This window comes from Dendrobates tinctorius, unplaced genomic scaffold (genome assembly GCF_039654945.1).
Source record: "Dendrobates tinctorius isolate UK_male_01 unplaced genomic scaffold, ASM3965494v1 ptg000079l, whole genome shotgun sequence".
NCBI classification, from domain to species: domain Eukaryota; kingdom Metazoa; phylum Chordata; class Amphibia; order Anura; family Dendrobatidae; genus Dendrobates; species Dendrobates tinctorius.
The window spans coordinates 20,084,202-20,105,827 of NW_027361747.1; the positions used below are offsets into that span (position 1 = coordinate 20,084,202).

Genomic DNA, 21,626 nt, shown 5'->3' on the forward strand with positions numbered 1-21,626 from the left:
AGAAATTGCCCAACAAATTTTAGGATCCATTTTATCCTGTTGCCCATGTGAAAATGAAAAAACTGAGGCTAAAAGATAATTTTTGTGAAAAAAAGTACTTTTTTTTTTTACGGATCAATTTGAGAAGCACCTGGGGGTTCAAAGTGATCACTTTGCATCTAGATAAGTTCCTTGGGGGGTCTAGTTTCCAAAATGGGGTCACTTGTGGGGGAGCTCCAGTGTTTAGGCACACAGCGACTCTCCAAACGCGACATGGCAAGCACTAAATATTCCAGCATATTTTCCATTCAAAAAGTCAAATGGCACTCCTTCCCTTCTGAGCCCTGCCGTGCGCCCAAACAGTGGTTTTTGACCACATATGAGGTATCGTGTACTCAGGGGAAATTGCCCAACAAATTTTAGGATCCATTTTATCCTGTTGCCCATGTGAAAATGAAAAAATTGATGCTGAAAGAAAATTTTTGTTGGAAAAATTAAAATGTCCTTTTTTTCCTTCCATGTTGCTTTAGTTCCTGTGAAACACCTAAAGGGTTAATAATTAAGGGTTAAGGAGGTGGAATAAGATTCTGCAGGTGAACAACTGGCTACGTCGATGGTGCCGTCAGCAACGATTTGGATTTCTGGATCACGGAGTGAACTACTTATACGATGGACTACTTGCTAGAGATGGGGTGCACCTTACGAAGACTGGAAAGCAGGTATTTGGAAGTCGCCTTGCTACACTTGTAAGGAGAGCTTTAAACTAGAACAACATGGGAAGGGAAGCAAAAGACCAGAAAAAGCCATACACCTGACAAATGCTATTGAGAACTCTGCAATTAGAAGTGGAAAGGAAGAACAAAGACGAAAGAATCTAATTAATAAAAATATTGGAGAAAGAGAAACCAATCACAAACTAAAATGTTTCTATACTAATGCACAAAGCATGGGCAACAAACAAGGAGAATTGGAACTACTAACACAGGAAAAGAAATATGATGTCATTGGAATCACTGAAACTTGGTGGGACAATACACATGATTGGAATACAAGACTAGAAGGATACAACTTATTTGCAAGAAACAGACTTGATAAACGAGGAGGGGGTGTCGCATTGTATGTTAGAAACGCGTATATCTGCACAGAGATTGAAGCTTCAGAGACTGGGAGTTCTGTGGAAACTGTTTGGGTAAGAATACAAGGACAGAACAATGGAAAGGACACCATTGTAGGCATTTACTACAGGCCGCCTGTGCAAGCTGAAGATATGGATGAACTCTTTATGCATCAAATGGCCAAGTTCTCCAAAAAATATGACATAGTTGTCATGGGAGATTTCAACTATCCAGACATTTGTTGGGAATCTCTCTCAGGCAAAACTAACAGGTCAAGGAAATTCTTATCCTCTCTTGCTGACAACTTTATCTTCCAAAAGGTAAGGGAGAAAACAAGGGGAACTGCTACCTTGGATCTAATCCTTATAAACAGGGAGGAAATGGTTGAGGAGGTAAAAGTGGCTGGGACCCTAGGAGGTAGCGACCATGCTATTTTAGAATTTTGGATAACTAGAGGCGGAAGACCTGTGAAGACTCAGACGTCAAGGTTAGATTTCAGAAAGGCAGATTTTAAGGGATTCAGAAAGAGAATTGGAGGGATCCAATGGCTGGATATCCTTAAAGACAAAAATGTCCAGGAAGGATGGGAAATCTTGAAAAATGAAATTCTCAAAGCACAGTTGTTAACAATTCCGAAAAGAGGGAAGAATAGGAAGCATTTAAGGAAACCAGGATGGATGAACACAGAACTTAAGCACATGCTAAAAAGGAAGAAAAAAATGTTTATAAAATGGAAAGAGGGAGGCATATCTAAAGAAGAATATAATGCTGTCTGCAGAACCTGCAGGGCACAAATCAGATTATCTAAAGCTGAAAATGAATTGAGGCTTGCAAGAGATGTCAAAAGCAATAATAAAGGATTTTGGGGATATGTCAAAAGTAAAAGAAAAGTCAAAGATGCTATAGGATTTTTACAGGATGAAAATGATGAAATGGTAAGACAGGATGTTGAGAAGGCTGAACTTTTAAATTCCTATTTTGCATCTGTTTTCTCTCAGAAAGGAAATGTAACATCAACTGTTATTCACTGTCCTATTAAGGGAATAGAAGAATCCAGGATATCTATAAACAGAAAGATAGTGAGGAAACACTTAGCTAACCTAAATGAATTCAAGTCTCCAGGTCCAGATGAATTACACCCCAGAGTACTGAAGGAGATAGCAGAAGAAATTTTTGAACCCCTCTCTATAATCTTTGAAAATTCTTGGAGAACAGGAGAAGTGCCAGAAGACTGGAGAAGAGCAAATGTTGTTCCTATCTTCAAAAAGGGGAAGAAGGTGGACCCAGGTAACTATAGGCCGGTGAGTCTGACTTCTATACCAGGAAAGATCTTTGAACAAATAATTAAACAACATGTATGTCAATACCTGGATAAGAATGAAGTGATTAAACAGAGTCAGCATGGGTTTGTAACTAATAAGTCATGTCAGACTAACTTAATTTCCTTCTATGACGGTATCACTGATTGGGTGGATCAAGGAAATGCTGTAGATATAGTATATCTTGACTTCAGCAAAGCATTTGACAAAGTCTCTCATACAATCCTTATTGAAAAAATGATTAAGTATGGAATGGACAAGGCAACTGTTAGGTGGATTCATAACTGGCTTAGTGATCGGACCCAAAGAGTGGTCGTAAATGGCTGCACATCCAGTTGGAAGAATGTCTCAAGTGGGGTACCACAGGGCTCTGTCCTGGGCCCTGTATTGTTCAACATCTTTATCAACGATTTAGATGAAGGAATTGAGGGTAAACTGATTAAATTTGCTGATGACACAAAGCTAGGAGGGATAGCTAATACTAGAGAAGAGAGAGAGAGGATTCAAAAAGATTTCAATAAACTGGAGAAGTGGGCAGCAACTAACAGAATGGTTTTTAACAGGGAGAAATGCAAAGTACTACATCTGGGCAATAAAAATGGAAAAAGCATATATAGAATGGGAGGAATAGGGCTAAGTGACAGCACATGTGAAAAAGACTTGGGTATACTAATAGATCACAGACTGAATATGAGTCAACAGTGTGATGCAGCAGCAAAAAAGGCAAATGCAATTCTAGGATGTATTAACAGAAGCATACAGTCTAGATCACGTGAAGTCATTATTTCCCTCTACTCCTCTTTGGTCAGACCTCATCTGGAATATTGTGTCCAGTTTTGGGCACCACATTTTAAAAAAGACATCAACAAACTGGAGCAAGTTCAGAAAAGAGCGACCAGAATGGTGACCGGTCTGCAAACCCTGTCTTATGAGGAAAGGTTGCAGGATTTGGGAATGTTTAGTTTGCAAAAGAGAAGACTGAGAGGAGACTTAATAGCTGTCTACAAATATCTAAAGGGCTGTCACATTGTAGAAGGATCAACTTTATTCTCATTTGCACAAGGAAAGACTAGAAGCAATGGGATGAAACTGAATGGGAGGAGACAGATTAGATATTAGAAAAAACTTTTTGACTGTTAGAGTGATCAATGAGTGGAACAGGCTGCCACGAGAAGTGGTGAGTTCTCCTTCAATGGAAGTCTTCAAACAGAGGCTGGACAGACATCTGACTGGGATGATTTAGCGAATCCTGCTTTGAGCAGGGGGTTGGACCAGATGGCCCAGGAGGTCCCTTCCAACTCTACGATTCTATGATTCTATGATTCTATGATAATCTTCTTGAATGTAGTTTTGAGTAGCTTGAGGGGTGCAGTTTTTAGAATGGTGTCACTTTTGGGTATTTTCTGCCATATAGACCCCTCAAAGTGACTTCAAATGTGAGGTGGTCCCTAAAAAAAATGGTTTTGTAAATTTTGTTGTAAAAATGAGAAATCACTGGTCAACTTTTAACCCTTATAACTTCCTAATAAAAAAATATTTTGCTTCCAAAATTGTGCTGATGTAAAGTAGACATGTGGGAAATGTTATTTAGTAACTATTTTGTGTCACATAACTCTCTAGTTTAACAGAATAAAAATTCAAAATTTGAAAATTGCGAAATTTTCAAAATTTTCGCCAAATTTCTGATTTTTTCACAAATAAACGCAAAAATTATCGATCTAAATTTACCACTAACATGAAGCCCAATATGTCACGAAAAAACAAACAATCTCAGAATCGCTAGGATGCGTTGAAGCGTTCCAGAGTTATTACCTCATAAAGGGACACTGGTCAGAATTGCAAAAAATGGCCAGGTCATTAAGGTCAAAATAGGCTGGGTCATGAAGGGGTTAATATACCGTATTTTTCGGACCATAAGACGCACCCCAAATTTCAGAAGGAAAATAGGGAAAAAAATAATGTGTCAAATGGGGATCCGTCTTACAGTCCAAATTCAGCTTACCAGGGAAGGGATCCAGCACAGGTGGAGGAGTGGTCACAGGGGTCGTTCGGTGTTCCAGGCTGGTGCGGTGGCCTCTAGGAAATCCCATCCCAAGCTGGTGCGGTGGTGGCTCTGTGCTGGGGTAGGGGTTCTGTGCTGGGGGCACTGTGCTTATGCTGGGGCGCTGTGCTAGGGTCACCGTGCTGTGCTGGGGGCACTGTACTTGTGCTGGGGCGCCGTGCTGGGGCGCTGTGCTGGGGGCACCGTGCAGTGCTGGGGGGCTGTGCTGGGGGCACTGTGCTTGTGCTGGGGGGCTGTGCTGGGGCACGGTGCTGTGCTGTGCTCAGGTGCAGGGGCGCTGTGGGCATTTCCTCAAAGCCGCCTGCACATCCGTTGCTGCCTTGTTGCGGTGTCCTCCGGGAACATGGACGCCGGGAAGATGGCCGCTGGTCCTGGGTCGGCGCATGCTCAGGTTCAGATCTCGTCCCGGTACGAGCTCTCGATGCCGAGATTTGAATCTCGTTTCCCGAGATCTTGGGATGAGATCTGTACCTGAGCATGCGCCGTACCCGGACCGGCGGCCATCTTCCCGGCGGCCACCACAACATGGCAGCAACGGCTTTGAGGAAATGCCAGCGGAGCCCCCCACGGAGACCAGAGAGCCACTGCCCCTGCACCGGAGCACAGCCCGCTACCACCACCACACGACAGAACCACGCCGCACCCGCACCAGTGAGTATATTGCGACCATAAGATGCACCCCCCACTTTCCCCAAACATTTTTGGGGAAAAAAGTGCATCTTATGGTCCGAAAAATAAGGACCATGGTTGAGACACCTCGGTCTTGGCGGACTGAGGAGTCACCCGAGGTATCCATAAGGTTGCAGGAGGTTACCTGAGTAAGGGACCGTCAAGCATACCTGGATGAAAAAAATAAAAGTAAAAAAAATTCCCAAAGGTCTTACTAAAAAAAATATATATGCACAGCGCTGAAATATAAGTGATTGTTTGAACTTGAAAAGTATCGTTTGGCATGAACAATAGAATTAAAAACACTTATTTAGCATGCAATTAAAATAGTGAGTCATGATCATATGCTTCTTCCAAGATGGCGCTGAGATGTTGCATTGCGCATGATGTGGGATTTTTTAAATATACATCAATATGGACCTTGGTTGAGACACTTCGGTCTTGGCGGACTAGAGTCACCCGAGGTATCCATAAGGTTGCAGGAGGTCACCTGAGTAAGGGACCGTCAAGCATACCTGGATGAAATAAAAATAAAAAGTCCCGAAGGTTTTATTAACCCCTTCACCCCCAAGGATGGTTTGCACGTTCATGACCGGGCCAATTTTTACAATTCTGACCACTGTCCCTTTATGAGGTAATAACTCTGAAACGCTTCCATAGATCCCAGTGATTCTGACAATGTTTTCTCGAGACATATTGTACTTCATGTTAGTGGCAAAATTTCATTCATATAACTTACATTTATTTGTGAACAAAACGGAAATTTGGCGAAAATTTCGCAATTTTCCAACTTTGAATTTTTATGCCCTTAAATCACAGAGATACGGCACACAAAAAACTTAATAAGTAACATTTCCCACATGTTTACTTTACATCAGCACAATTTTGGAACCAAAATTTTTTTTGTTAGGAAGTTATAAGGGTTAAAAGTTGACCAGCGATTTCTCATTTTTACAACACCATTTTATTTTTACAGACCACATCACATTTGAAACCACTTTGAGGAGTCTAGAAAATACCCAAAAGTGACACCATTCTAAAAACTTCACCCCTCAAGGTGCTCAAAACCACATTCAAGAAGTTTATTAACCTTTCAGGTGCTTCACAGGAATTTTTTGAATATTTAAAAAAAAATGAACATCTAACTTTTTTTCACAAAAAAAATAATTCAGGTTCAATTTTTTTTATTTTACCAAGGGTAAAAGGAGAAATTGGACTGTAAAAGTTATTGTGCAATTTGTCTTGAGTACGCTGATACCTGATATGTGGGGGGGAACCACTGTTTCGGCGCATGGCAGAGCTCAGAAGGGAAGGAGCGCCGTTTGACTTTTTCAATGCAAAATTGGCTGGAATTCTGATCGGACGCCATGTCACGTTTGGAGAGCCCCTGATGTACCTAAACAGTGGAAACCCCCCCAAAAGTGACCCAATTTTGGAAACTAGACCCCCCAAGGAACTTATCTAGATAAGTGGTGAGAACTTTGAACCCACAAGGGCTTCACAGAAGTTTATAACGTACAGCGGTACAATTAAAAAATTATATTTTTTCCACAAAAATGATATTTTCACCCCCAATTTTTATTTTCCCAAGGGTAACAGGACCCTAAAAGTTATTGTGCAATTTGTCCTGAATACACTGATACCCCACATGTGGGGGTAAACCACTATTTGGGCGCATGGCAGAGCTCGGAAAGGAAACAGCGCCATTTGACTTTTTTGGCTGGAATTGAGATCGGACACCATGTCGCGTTTGGAAAGCCCCTGATGTACCTAAACAGTGGAATCCCCCCACAAGTGACCCCATTTTGGAAACTAGACCCCCTAAGGAACTTATCTAGATGTGTGGTGAGCCCATTGAACTCCCCCAGTGCTTCACAGAAGTTTATAACACCCGGGCGTGAAAATAAAAAAATCGTATTTTTTCCACAAACATGATCATTTAGTCCCCATTTTTTTATTTTCCCAAGGGTACCAGGAGAAAATGGACCCCAAAAGTTGTTGTCCAATTTTTCCTGAGTACCCTGATACTCCATATGTGGGAGAAAACTACTGTATGGGCCCACGTCGGGGCTCGGAAGGGAAGTAGTGACGTTTTGGAATGCAGACTTTGATGGAATGGTCTGCGGGTGTCATGTTGCCTTTGGAGAGCCCCTAATGTACCTAAACAGTGGAAACTCCCCACAAGTGACCCCATTTTGGAAACTAGACCCCCCACAGAACTTATCTAGATGTGTGGTGAGCACTTTGAACCCCCAAGGGCTTCACAGAAGTTTATAACGCCCGGGCGTGAAAATAAAAAAATCATTTTTTTCCCACAAAAATGATATTTTTGCCCTCGATTTTTTATTTTCCTAAGGGCAACAGGAGAAATAGGACCCCAAAAGTTGTTTTGCAATTTGTCCTGAGTAGGCTGATACCCCATATGTGGGGGTAAAACACTGTTTGGGCACGTGGCAGAGCTTGGAAGGGAAGGAGCACCATTTGACTTTTTCAACGCAGAATTGGCTGGAATTGAGATCAGACGCCATGTTGCGTTTGGAGAGCACCTGATGTGCCCAAACAGTGGAAACCCCCCAATTCTAACTCCAACCCTAACCCCAACACACCCCTAACCCTAATCTCAGCCCTAACCCTAGCCCTAACCCTAATGGGAAAATGGAAATAAATACAATTTTTTATTTTATTATTTTTCCCTAACTAAGGGGGTGATAACGGGGGGTTTGATTTACTATTTATGGCGGTTTTATTTTTGGCAGCTGTCACACGCTAAAAGACGCTTTTTATTGTAAAAATAGTTTTTGCATCACCACATATTGAGAGCTATAATTTTTCCGTATTTTGACCCACTGAGTCATGTGAGGTCTTATTTTTTGCGGGACGAGTTGACGTTTTTATTGGTATCATGTTCGGGCACGTGACAATTTTTGATCGCTTTTTATTCCGATTTTTGGGACGCAGAATGAACGAAATCCAGCGTTTCATGAATTTCTTTTGGGGGGGTGCGTCTACACAGTTCCGCGTGCGGTAAAATTGATAAAGCGGTTTTATTCTTCGGGTCAGTACGGATACAGCGATACCTCATTTGTCATTTTTTTATGTTTTGGCGCTTTTATGCAATAAAAACAATTTTATATAAAAAATAATAATTTTTGCATCGCTTTATTCTGCGAGCTGTAACTTTTTTATTTTTTCTCTGATGATGCTGTGCAGCAGCTTGTTTTTTGCGGGACAAGATGACGTTTTCAGCGGTACCATGGATATTTATATGCATCTTTTTGATTGCGCATCATTGCACTTTTTGTTCAGCGGTATGATACTAAATCATTATTTTTTGCTTCGTTTTTTTATTTTTATTTTTTAAGGGGTTTGCTAAAGGGGTTAACTAATGGGACAGTTTTATAGGGCAGGTCGTTACGGACACGGCGATACCAAATATGTGTACTTTTATTGTTTGTTTGTTTTTTTATTACCAAAAAATGAATTTATTAGGGAATTTTTTTTTTTTTTTATTTAGCGATTTTTAAAAAAATTATTTTTACACCTTTTTTTTAACTTTATTAGGTTGTCCCAGGGGGGACATCACTGTCCCGTGACAGGTCGCTGATCTGTAACATCACAGATCACTGTGACAGATCAGAAATCTGTCACAGGCAGTGCAGAAGGCTTCCTCATGCCTGCGCTTTGCAGGCACTGAGGAAGCCAGCTCCCTGCAGGCCCCCGAAGGTCCCCGTCGCCATCTTGGATCTGGAGGCCTGCAGGGAAAGAGTCCCCCGCAGCAGCGCTGCTGTGGGGGGCTCAGGGAAGCACGGAGGGAGCCCCCTCCCTGCCGATGCTTCCCTTTAACCCCCGGTACACCTCCATCGTGTTTGATCGCGGTGTGCAAAGGGTTAACGTGTCGGGGGCAGTCCGTGACCGCCCCTGACACATAGTGTCGGGTGTCAGCTGTGATAATCAGCTGACACCCGGCCACGATCGCGCTAGACGTACTATCCCGTCCATGGGCATAGAGGCCCGGGTCCCATGGACGGGATAGTACGTCTGATGTCAGGAAGGGGTTAAATAAGAGCATATGCACAGCGCTGAAATAGAAGTGATTGTTGGAACTTTAAAAGTACCGTTTGGCATAAATAATAGAATTAAAAATATTTATTTAGTATGCAAAAAAATAGTGAATCATGATCATATGCCTCTTCCAAGATGGCGCTGAGATGCTGTATAGTGTGCACTGGGCAAGTGCACTGAGTGAAATGCCACACAAGAGATATGATTGGCCATGGTGTTACTGGCGTTATGTGAATGAGAGACTATAATGAATGCGAGATGGCTAATGGCGTCCTCCATATGTGCAGTGGATTCCTGAATTAAGTGAGTGTTTTTGTGTACACAGCTGCACTATTTTGAGATTAGCAATGCAATACTATTTTGTAAGATTAGCACAGTTTTTTGTAAGCACTTTATGCACAATGCATTTAATGTAACGGAGGATATTATGTAATCACTGTTTATGATTTACAAATATGAAAATATGTGAATTAATATGTGATATGCACATTTGTAAATTAATTGGAGCACTTGAAAAATACATGTGTGTGTATATATATATATATATATATACATACAAGTGTATTAGATTCACTGCTTGATAAAGTCTCTTCATGAGCCGAAACGTCACCAACCATGTGGGTCTGAAATAAAACCACATTTTTTACTCTTTGAAAAGGAGTGCTGCCTTCAGTTTTTTCATATGTGAATTTTGGCTTTTGGGATAATTGCTTGGGAGGCCTGTGCACCTGAAGATTTTGGATTGTGCTGTTCCATTTTCTCTTGATATATATAATTAGTAAAATAATTAATTGGAGTGTTGAAACCATTAAAAATAACTCATAGTATACATTCCACCCCTGGTTTCAATCACTTTAATTTATTAACCTGCCACTAAACTATACCAGTTATTGCATTGTTCCTATATATTTATTTGCTACCAATAGAAAACTGCTTTGGTAAAAAAAAACAACATCCTGGGCTTAAAAGGGAAAAAACAATACAAAAAACAAGCATTGGACCAGGAGGTTCTGAAATATGAAATGTCTTTGTAGAAATCTTCTTTCTTCAGATGTTCTTAGACCACAATCCTATTGGATCTCTGTTGCAGGGAAGCACAGGGAGTATTATGCCCTCATCACCAAAAACTTAATGACAAGGTGACTACACTATGTTCCCTGGTTAGCAAAAGAACAGACTCTAAAGGCCCCAGTACACATAACGATGTCCCAACGATCCCACCAACGATCCGACATGGATGGGATCGCTGGGACATTGTTAGCTGATCGCTGGTGAGCTGTCACATAGACAGCCCCTCCAGCGATCAGCAGCAGTGTGCAAGCTGGTTTCCAAGGTAAACATTGGGTGTCTAGGAGCCGCGCGGTTCCTAGATACCCAATGTTTACATTGGAAACCAGTGTCCAGCGTCGCTGATCGCTGGTCTCTCGCTGCTACACGCAGCGATGCGCGCTGGACAGCGAGAGACCAACAATCAAAAAATGTCCCAGGACGATCAAGCATGATCAGCGATAACCGGCAGGGGAGCCGGTCGCTGATCCCTGTCACACACAGCGATCTCGCTGGCGCGTCACACACAGCGATCTCGCTGGCGAGATCGATGTGTGTGACGAGGCCTGAAAGAGCAATCTGTCCCTGCCCTTCATGACATTATCCCCTCGTTTCTCCAAAGCAATGGGTGAGGGGAGTGCAGGTGTCCATGGCTGAGCATAAGAGTCCCTTCATCTTCTATTGCTGCCACTGTTCAGGGCCTTCACCTTGGTGACGGTTCAGCAGCATCTGGGCTCAGTCTCAGAGCTCAATTGGACATCTTCAGTCTACGCACAAGACACAGCCTGCAGTGTGGGAAAGTGAAATTCACAATCATACTTGCAAAAACTTCCAAAGTCTTGGCAGAGCTAACTCAGTCAAAAAGCAACAGTCCAAGATAGATTAACTTGTACTCAGTCCTGGTGGCTTGTTTTCCACCCCTTGATCAAATGAATAACACAAAATTACTGTAGGTTTGTTGGTCCAAATTAATTGTGCCCAGAATGACCTTTGAAATTTTCTACCGTAGCAAATATTTTTTTCTAGATAATATGTATGGACATATTATATATATATATATATATATATATATATATATATATATATATATATATATATATATATACACACAAACACAGAAATAAATCAGAACTCCAGAATATCAAACACATCAAATTCTTGTCAATCTCATTTGCATAATAATGACCATAATTTCCAGTACAATCATGTTATTTGAGATCACAAGATAATGTTACTACTCAATCAAAATAAGTACAATTACATATTAAGGAAAACAGAACCCAAACCAATATGCTATTAACCAATTCTAGCAAATTAGTTATTTTTTACATCATAACATTCACATTACATCAACAACACACTCTGGCTTCACCTAATGCATTCATTCAGTTTGCAGGAGAGATTCTCATTTACATATAGACAAACACACACTGAGTAACCACACATTTGTATTGCATGACTCAGGTGTAGGTGAACAAAGCTATATCAAGATCAAAAGACTGACATCAACAAACAAACATTCACTGAAATCATTTCTTTAACGCATAAATTATTCAAAACCCAATATGCACGGGAGCGCCTAAAATAAAAAATGTTAAAAACTCAAAAATAAATAATAAGATATCTTCTTAAGGGCCCATTACACATAGCGATATCGCCAGCAATATTGCTATAACATCACTGGTTTTGTGACGCAGCAGCGATATTGCTAGCGATATCGCTATGTCTGATACTTACCTCCGACCGGCTCCCCCGCTGTCCATCGCTGATCGCGCGAGATCATCCTGGGCCGTTTCTCGTCGTCAACTTCCTGCTGGGCTTCCTGTGGCGCGGACGCGGGCGGGAGGACGCAGGATCGCCTAGTGTTACAGGTAAGTAGATACCCCCGACCGCTGCGATGTCGCTGGTGAGATCTGCCTGTTTGGCAGCTCACTAGCGACCACTTAGCGATGCACCAGCGATCCTGACCGCATCATATCGTTGTCGGAATCACTGGTGCATCACTAAGTGTACCCTTATTTTAGGCAGATGGACTGCTGCAGAAATGAGCTATTTACATGTTAATTAAATGGCCAAGGTTTCTTCTTTTACTCCTGCGATGTACAATGCAAAATAATATTGTGGTACCGTGTTAGCCAGAAAAATAGATGTAAATACTTATGTCCCCCCCCCCCAAAGTATTCAAGCAGTGATACCTTTATTGGCTAACCAGAGAAATTATATTTGCAAGCAAGCTTTCAGGGCTCAGAAGGCCCCTTCATCAGGCTAGATTACAAGTGAATTACTGAGAAGAGATGGCAACATTTAAATAGAAATTACAACAGGACATGAGGTGATACAGGCCAAGGAAATTAAGTTAAGGTTTTTGTTACACATGTAAATGAGGTGGCAGTATTCTATTAGAGATCTGAAGACCTTCTTGTGGAGGTGTGAACTGTCTTCAGATCTCTAGTAGAACACTGCCACCTCATTTACATGTGTAACAAAAAGCTTAATTTAATTTCCTTGGCCTGGCGGAGCTGACCTGAGGAGCGCAGCAGGGGGCGGAGCTTCACGACAAGTGTCCGTTGCGCCTCCAAATGCAAATGTAAAACTAGCCTAAAGCCTTTAATATCCCCAGTTGTGTGTACCTATATGTTAAGGCCCCGTCTCACTAAGCAATCTCGGTAGCGAGATCGCTGCTGAGTCACAACTTTTGTGACGTAACAGCGATCTCACCAGCGAGATCGCTATGTGTGACAGCGATCAGCGAGCAGCCCCCCTGCCGGTATCGCTGGAAGAAACCTCTGGACATTTCTTTGGTCGCTGGTCTCCCGCTGGCCAGCACACATCGCTGTGTGTGACAGCGGGAGACCAGCGATCAGGTGTAAAAAATAATAAAAAAAATAAAAAAATATAGTTATTCTCACCTTCCGACGTCCCGTTCAGTCATCCTGCCTCTCTCCACGCTCCGGTCCCAGTGATCCTTTGCACGAATGACCGCGAGACTTTGTTATCCAGCGAGACCGTGACATCTCGCGGTCATTCGTGCAAAGGATCACTGGGACCGGAGCGTGGAGAGAGGCAGGATGACTGAACGGGACGTCGGAAGGTGAGAATAACTATATTTTTTATTTTGATTCTATTTTTTACAGGATGGCCAGCAATGCCGGGCGCTCGGCATCGCTGTGCTGATCGCTGGTGAAGCTGTCTGTGTGACAGCTCACCAGCGATCACATAGCGACTTACTAGCGATCCTGACACCTTGATATCGGTGTCGGGATTGCTGGTAAGTCGCTTAGTGAGACGGGGCCTTTAGTAAAGGGGGTTTTACACTAAGCAATATCGCTAGCAATATCGCTAAAACGTCACTGGTTTTGTGACGTTATAGCGATATTGCTAGTGATATCGCTATGTGTGATACTTACCAGCGACCGGCTCCCCCGCTGTCCATCGCTGATCGCGCGAGAATGTCCGGCTCCATTTCTCGTCGGGCGCTTCCTGCTGAGACTTCCTGCTGTGACGTCCAGCGACGCGTGGAGGCGGGCGGGAGGACGCAGGATCGCTGTGTGTGAAAGGTGAGTATTGTGCGCTGCGTCGCTGCTGCATCGCTGTGAGATCTTTCTGTATGAAAGCTCACTAGCGATCATTTAGCGATGCACCAGCGATCCTGACCGGGTGGGATCGCTGGTCGGATCGCTGGTGCATCGCTAAATGTAAAAGGGCCTTTAGATACCTGTACAGTATCTAACTAACATATAGTTAACAAGATAAAATTCCTGGGAAGGTACTGATTAGAATACTCTCATCTTTGAAATTCAAAAGACTTCTTTGTTTTAGCAGATAAGTGTCAAGATTGTACCAGAAACCAGTTATTTGTTCTGCTTGGACAGTTTGACCATCTGGTTGAACAAGATTCAATGACCTTCTGGGAAGGTTCAAGGAGGTTAGAAGGATATATATCTAATTAGTAAAATAATTAATTGGAGTGTTGAAACCATTAAAAATATCTCATAGTAAACAGTGGTCGCTAAAAACAAAATGGTGTAAAAATGAAAAATCGCTGGTCAACTTTTAACCCTTATAATTTCCTAAAAAAATAAAAATTTGGGTTCCAAAATTGTGCTGATGTGAAGTAAACATGTGGGAAATGTTACTTAAGTTTTTTTGTGTGCCGTATCTCTGTGATTTAAGGGCATAAAAATTCAAAGTTGGAAAATTGCAAAATTTTCAAAACTTTTGCCAAATTTCCGTTTTTTTTCACAAATAAACGCAAGTTATATGAATTAAATTTTACCACTAACATGAAGTACAATATGTCACGAGAAAACAATGTCAGAATCAGCAGGATCCATGGAAGTGTTCCAGAGTTATGACCTTGTAAAGGGACAGTAGTCAGAATTGTAAAAATTGGCCCGGGCATTAGCGTGTAAACCACCCTTGGGAGTAAAGCTTACTGAATATCAACTAATGAAAACCAGATATTGCTATTGAATTGTGATTCAACAGAACAACAGAAAAAAACAAAGTAATATAATGGCCTGGCAGCACATAGGCTGCTCATAGTAGCTTAAGCAACATGCAGCCCGGCATCGTGGTGTTGGAAAACATCTCGTGGGACTGGAGAAATGGCCATATCATTGGGTTGACCACCAAATCAATGTAACACCGAGCTGTGAGTGTACTTGAACTGAAGACTATAGGGACCAGTATCACATTCTCTCCTAAAGGCCTCTTCATTGCCAATCTTTAACTATCATTGTGTAACGTGGTACGGGTCAGTAGCTGTGGGCGAGGTACTCATGCTTCTCGCCTCGGCATGCTACATGAAAATGGGGGTCCTGGCTGAGTGTGTGGACTTTAGTTGTAGAGGACCTATGCCCTTGCAGACCCCATGATAAGGGTGACTTTGGCTGGTCAGAACCAGATATTGTAGAGTTCAGTGAGGGATACCACCACTCAAAAATAAACTGTCTTATTGAACATTAACATAGGGATTGGTATGTCCAGGGGATAGCAGGTGCAAAACTTTGTGGACGTTCCTTTTGGAACATCAGACATTTTAATACACATTCAGTTTCTTCCTGAGCTTGCTCCACTCTCTTTGTCCATTAAGGCCCTGTCACACTAAGCGAAATCGCTGCTGAGTCACTAGTATTGTGACGTTATAGCGATCTCACCAGCGAGATCACTGTGTTTGACAGTGACCAGCGACCGGCCCCCCTGCAGGGTATCGCTGATCGTGCCCGAAATGTCTGGACATTTTTTTGGTCGCTCATGTCCCGCAGCGTCGCTTGTATCGTCACTTTTGACACGTAGCCCAGCGACCTCATTAGCGACTCACAAGCAAGACAAAGGCGTGGATTTGCGTTCCCATTTCCACGCCTCCCTCTGCTCCGATTTGTGGTCACTACAGCGTCCTGATTAGCTTCTTTTAAAAGAAAGCTCGCCAACATAGTAGCGCTTCAGTTCTTTGTTCCTGACCCGGGTGTGTCCTAGTTCAGATCCTGTTTGCATCCAACGGCTGCGACTCCACATTGTCTCATCTGCTTTACCATCAGCGTTGCTTCTATAGCCATTTTATGGTAGGTATATTTTGGGGTCTCAACAGCGTTTCCACATATATATAATTTTTTTTTTGTTTTATTTTTTTAAACTCTTTAAATTTGTGCTCCAGTTGCTATGATGGGAGGGTGTTTTTTTTATTTCTTTTCTTTTCTTTGTGAGAACAAAGGGTCATGCATGGGCAGCCATTTTAGGCTGTATGAAGTGAACACACCCAACACCCTGTATTTTTCTGTAATTATTTTTTTTTTGTGGTTTACTTTTTATTACTTTAAACAAAGTTCCATTCATGTTCATAGTTTGTTAACCCATTTTTTTCTTTACAGATGTCTTACAATAGTGAGGAGTTCGTTCGGGAGATGATTGAGCTGTATCGGTCACTTCCATGTCTTTGGAAAATAAAGTCCGCTGAGTACAGTAATAGGATCAAAAAAAGGGAGGCGTATGAGAAGATGATTTGCCTCTTTAAGCGTCATAACTCAAACAAGAAGGTGAAAAAAAATCCAGTCTCTCCACACCGTTTATAATAAGGAGCTGAACAAGGTGGAGAAGTCGAGGAAGTCGGGTGCCGGCACAGATGAGGTTTATGTGCCCTCGCTGTGGTACTATGACCTACTCGGCTTCACCTGTGACCAGGGACTATACTGGGTAATACATTGAGCATGGAGAAAAGAAATAAGACCAAAGAACTGTCTGAGGACTTGAGAAACCAAATTGTGAGGAAGCATGAGCAATCTCAAGGCTACAAGTCCATCTCCAAAGACCTGAATGTTCCTGTGTCTACCGTGCGCAGTGTCATCAAGAAGTTTAAAGCCCATGGCACTGTGGCTAACCTCCCTAGATGTGGACGGAAAAGAAAAATTGACAAGAGATTTCAATGCAAGATTGTGCGGATGTTGGATAAAGAACCTCGACTAACCTCCAAACAAGTTCAAGCTGCCCTGCAGTCTGAGGGTACAGCAGTGTCAACCCGTACTATCCGTCGGCGTCTGAATGAAAAGGGACTGTATGGTAGGAGACCCAGGAAGACCCCACTTCTTACCCCCGAGACATAAAAAAGCCAGGCTGGAGTTTGCCAAAACTTAACTGAAAAAGCCTAAAACGTTTTGGAAGAATGTTCTGTGGTCAGATGAGACAAAAGTAGAGCTTTTTGGGCAAAGGCATCAACCTAGAGTTTACAGGAGAAAAAAGAGGCATTCGAAGAAAAAAACATGGTCCCTACAGTCAAACATGGCGGAGGTTTCCTGATGTTTTGGGGTTGCTTTGCTGCCTCTGGCACTGGACTGCTTGACTGTGTGGATGGCATTATGAAGTCTGAAGACTACCAACAAATTTTGCAGCACAATGTAGGGCCCAGTGTGAGAAAGATGGGTCTCCCTCAGAGGTCATGGGTCTTCCAGCAGAACAATGACCCAAAACACACTTCAAAAAGCACTAGAAAATGGTTTGAGAGAAAGCACTGGAGACTTCTAAGGTGGCCAGCAATGAGTCCAGACCTGAATCCCATAGAACACCTGTGGAGAGATCTAAAAATGGTAGTTTGGAGAAGGCACCCTTCAAATATCAGGGACCTGGAGCAGTTTGCCAAAGAAGAATGGTCTAAAATTCCAGCAGAGCATTGTAAGAAACTCATTGATGGTTACGGGAAGCGGTTGGTCGCAGTTATTTTGGCTAAAGGTTGTGCAACCAAGTATTAGGCTGAGGGTGCCAATACTTTTGTCTGGCCCATTTTTGGAGTTTTGTGTGAAATGATCAATGTTTTGCTTTTTGCTTTACTCTCTTGTGATTTTTCATTTAAGACAAATTAAATGAAGATAATAATACCAAAGAATTTGTGATTGCAATCATTTTCAGGAAGAAACTGAGTATTATCTGACAGAATTGCAGGGGTGTCAATACTTTTGGCCACAACTGTACCTCCTCATAGGGTATAATGCTGCCCCCTCATAGGGTATAACAATATAGATAGAAGATAGACAGATAATGGATAAAGAGATAGATATATAGATAGCTAGAGATAGATAGAGATATAGATAGAGAGAGATATACAGATAGATAGAAAGATAGCTATAGAGATAGACAGATAGAGATATAGATAGATACATAGAGAGATATAGAGATAGATATAGATAGATGGATATAGAGATAGATATATATAGACATAGATCGATAGATATAGAGATAGATATAGAGATAGATAAATAGATGGATGGATAGATAGAGATATAGATAGATATAGAGATAGATAGATATATTGTAGAGCGATAGATATAGAGATAGATATAGAAATAGATAGATATATAGAGATAGATAGAGAGAAGAGATATAGATAGATGGATGGATAGATAGATATAGAGAGATGGATGGATAGATAGATATAGAGATAAATAGATATAGAGATAGATAGATAGATAGATAGATAGATAGATAGATAGATAGATATAGAAATAGACATAGATAGATGTTCTCCATCAGTTCTACTAGCCCATTCACTTGTAGGCTTGCAGCTCCGGAGAGACATGTCTGTCCATTATAGTAGGTTTTTTAACCAGAAAGTGGCAAATACAGTAGGATATGGAAGGGTTTAGACAGGACCCGTCAGAGAAGTGTCACCTTGCCGCGGTTGACGGGCACACATGAATTGGCGAAATCATGTGCTAAGAACCTTCGCTTTTGTAAGTACATCTTGCTGAGGGACAGAGCGTTTGGAATTTTTTATTTCCATTGACATCATATGTCTTGGCATTCACAGGGTGCTGCTGTGCTCTTTTCATATAGAGTAATTATATAATTCACCGCACCCTCTTGTGGATTCTCATGCCAAATAGTTTAAATTTTATTAACACACAATCTGGGAGCGTAACAGAATACTGCAATGGAAGCGATATATAGAACGTTTCGGCTCCACCAGAGCCTTTATCACACAATCGCTGTAAAGTAAAAAAAGACATATAAGTAACAAAAATTTGCAGAATAAAAATAAAAATATGAACAAAAAATAAATAAGAAGGTCATCCTGGTGCATACTTGTACACTAATCCATGGATCACAGCATGTAGAGCACATGTTAAATAAAGTATTTACATATATATATATATATATATATATATATATATATATATATATATATATATATATACACTGATTAGACTGTCAAGACAACTGGTAACAAATGAGGTATAATTAAAAGCAGAGAGAGGTATGTAATTACCTTAATCCAGTGCCATACAAGAGAAGGGTATAGAGAAGAGGGATGAAAATCCCTGTGGTGTCACAGAGACCACAAAGAATGGTGAAAATAATTAGCATGTGTGAGACACAGTACAGAAACCATAGAAAAGGAATGTATGGTACCTAGTCATATGCTAAAATCCTTATAAAGGTGCCGGATCACCATCAATGGCTAGTGGGGATCTGCAAATGTTAGATAAGGAAAATGTGTGTTCAGTTAAAATAAGCCCAAAGCGCCTAGGAGCAGTCACAAGGCAGAGCATGAGTGGTGGAGAGTCTTTACCTGCAGGGGTTGCTGTCTGAAGCAGCGCTCCCGCACCTGGCCGAGTCGGCGTGTGTGCCTGCATGGCTCCTGGTGAGCATTTTAAAGCCCCTGTGTGACGCAGGACCGGAAGTGAGCGGCCCAGACCGGAAGTGACGTCATGCAGCTGCTGTGTGCATACTATGGTCGCTGCTAGGGCAGCCGGAGGATTGGCAACACATGTATAGCAAATGGTGGTGGCTGTGTGTGCTTTCCTGCATAGGAGAAATGGCACTAGCATTCTAAATAGAAGTGGTAGCATAATGTAGGTGAAGTATAAGTATAGGCAATATGTACAGGGCTATTGGTGAGTGTATAAATGGGCACATTATGCAAGATGACAGGATAAGGTATAACTGTTGTTGGTGATATTAACCTCTCGGTGAATTATATAATTATTCTATATTGGGACCACCAGGTCCGTTACACCAGCTCCTCGTTCATAATAAGACCGAGTGCATGCTAAAACCTATTCCTTTTTTCATATATGTTTTGCAGTCACTGCAGCTTGCACCTATTCACACTTGGACGTGCTGGTCAGGTTTTTTTGTATAGCTATTTATAGGGGGGTGTGACTCCCTCTGCCAGACACTTGCACTCCTCCGGTTAACCTGCAGGTGTTCTCAACCAGTTCTACTAGCCAATTCACTTGTAGGCTTGCAGCGCAGGAGAGACATGTCTGTCCATTATAGTAGGTTTTTTTTTAACCAGAAAGTGGCATATACAGTAGGATATGGAAGGGTTTAGACAGGACCCGTCAGAGAAGTGTCACCTTGCCGCGGCTGACGGGCACACATGAATTGGCGAAATCATGCGCTAAGAACCTTCGCTTTTGTAAGTACATCTTGCTGAGGGACAGAGCGTTTGAAATTTTTTATTTCCATTGACATCATATGTCTTGGCATTTACAGGGTGCTGCTGTGCTCTTTTCATATATAGAGATAGATAGATATAGAGATAGATCGATCGATACAGAGAGCGATAGAGAGATATATAGAGATAGACAGATAGATATAGAAATAGATATAGATAGATACAGAGAATAGATACAGAGATAGATATAGAGATAGATGGATGGATAGATATAGATGGATGGATGGATGGATAGATATAGATGGATGGATGGATAGATATAGATGGATGGATAGATAGATATAGACATAGATAGAGATATAAAAAAAAATCACAATACTCACCTCTCCTCCTCGCTCCCACGCTGATGCCTGCTTCAGACTCAGAAGCTGTCCCGTCTGCCAGACACACAGCGGGTGCGCAATGAAGTGTCGTCATTGTGCACCGGCTGTGAGTCAGGAGCAGAGGGGACTGATGGGAGAGAGACGCTCTCTCTTCCATTGCAATTGAGGGCGGCGCCGGCTGCTTAGGCTGGGGGGCGGGGCCCCAGGGGAGTGGAGACCGAGAGTGAAATGATATGCACTGCTTCCCACGCCCATGTGGGCATGGGATGCAGTGAATATTCATTTCTCTTTAGTAGCGGGGACAGGTTCTACTGCCTCCTGACACTCGCTGCTGCTCCGCTGGCACAGGCCCCACAGCAGCTGTGTGGTGTGCCGCTATTAGTGGCAGATCAATGGCTGGGGGTCCCTGGAGCAGTGGGGGCCCTAAGCAACTGCTGGCCCTGTATGCCAGCAGGTGCCAGGGCCCACCGGAGAATCCTCCAGTTCTCCAGTGGGCCAGTCTGACGCTGCTAGTCAGTATGGGCCCCATCATTTGCTCAGTCTATTTTCTGTCTGCGTCTGTGTTTCATCTTGTCTCTCCGACAATATATGTTTGGGGGCTGTCTATTCCTTTGGGGATATGGTCCGGGGCAGTTTAGACTTCACCTTTCTGTCTTTAAGCTTAGTTAGTCCTCCGGCTGTGACAAAGCGTCTAGGGCATTGTAGGAACGCTCCACGGCTACTGCTAGTTGTGTTGTTAAGATCGGGGTCTGCAATCCGCTGAGTGACCAACCTCTCTGGTGTACTGGTGGCATAGCCTTTAGCGCTTTCCTCCTCGGTGACCCATTCATAACAGAATCACCGGACAAACTGTAGACTCTACGGTACAGAAAAGAAGGAAAGAATTGAAAAAAAAAAAAAAAGTGTTTTTTATATATTTTTTCCCTCTTTTTCTCTGGGTCGTAGGAGGATTTTTTCCTTAAAAAGGTTGTCCGGGCTTTTCACATAATCTCAGTACATATCTGGGCTGCAGAATTATGACAATAAGTAATTTACTTTCTGTCACTAGTTTGCACGGTTTTCTAGATATTCTGAACAGAACATCCAAGGGGGGGTGTTATG

At 42.2% G+C, this 21,626-nt stretch overlaps 1 long non-coding RNA gene across 1 annotated transcript in view; it reads right to left on the bottom strand.

The window, feature by feature from the left end:
- Positions 1–19,422, bottom strand: part of LOC141096783 (uncharacterized) — a 43,089-nt gene extending 23,667 nt beyond the window's left edge. Inside the window, exons 1-2 of the long non-coding RNA XR_012233774.1 lie at positions 19,312–19,422; positions 19,152–19,211 (exon numbers count right to left, since the gene is read on the bottom strand). This is a non-coding gene — a long non-coding RNA (uncharacterized lncRNA). The remainder of the gene's footprint in view (positions 1–19,151; positions 19,212–19,311) is intronic.
- Positions 19,423–21,626: the final 2,204 nt, after the last annotated feature.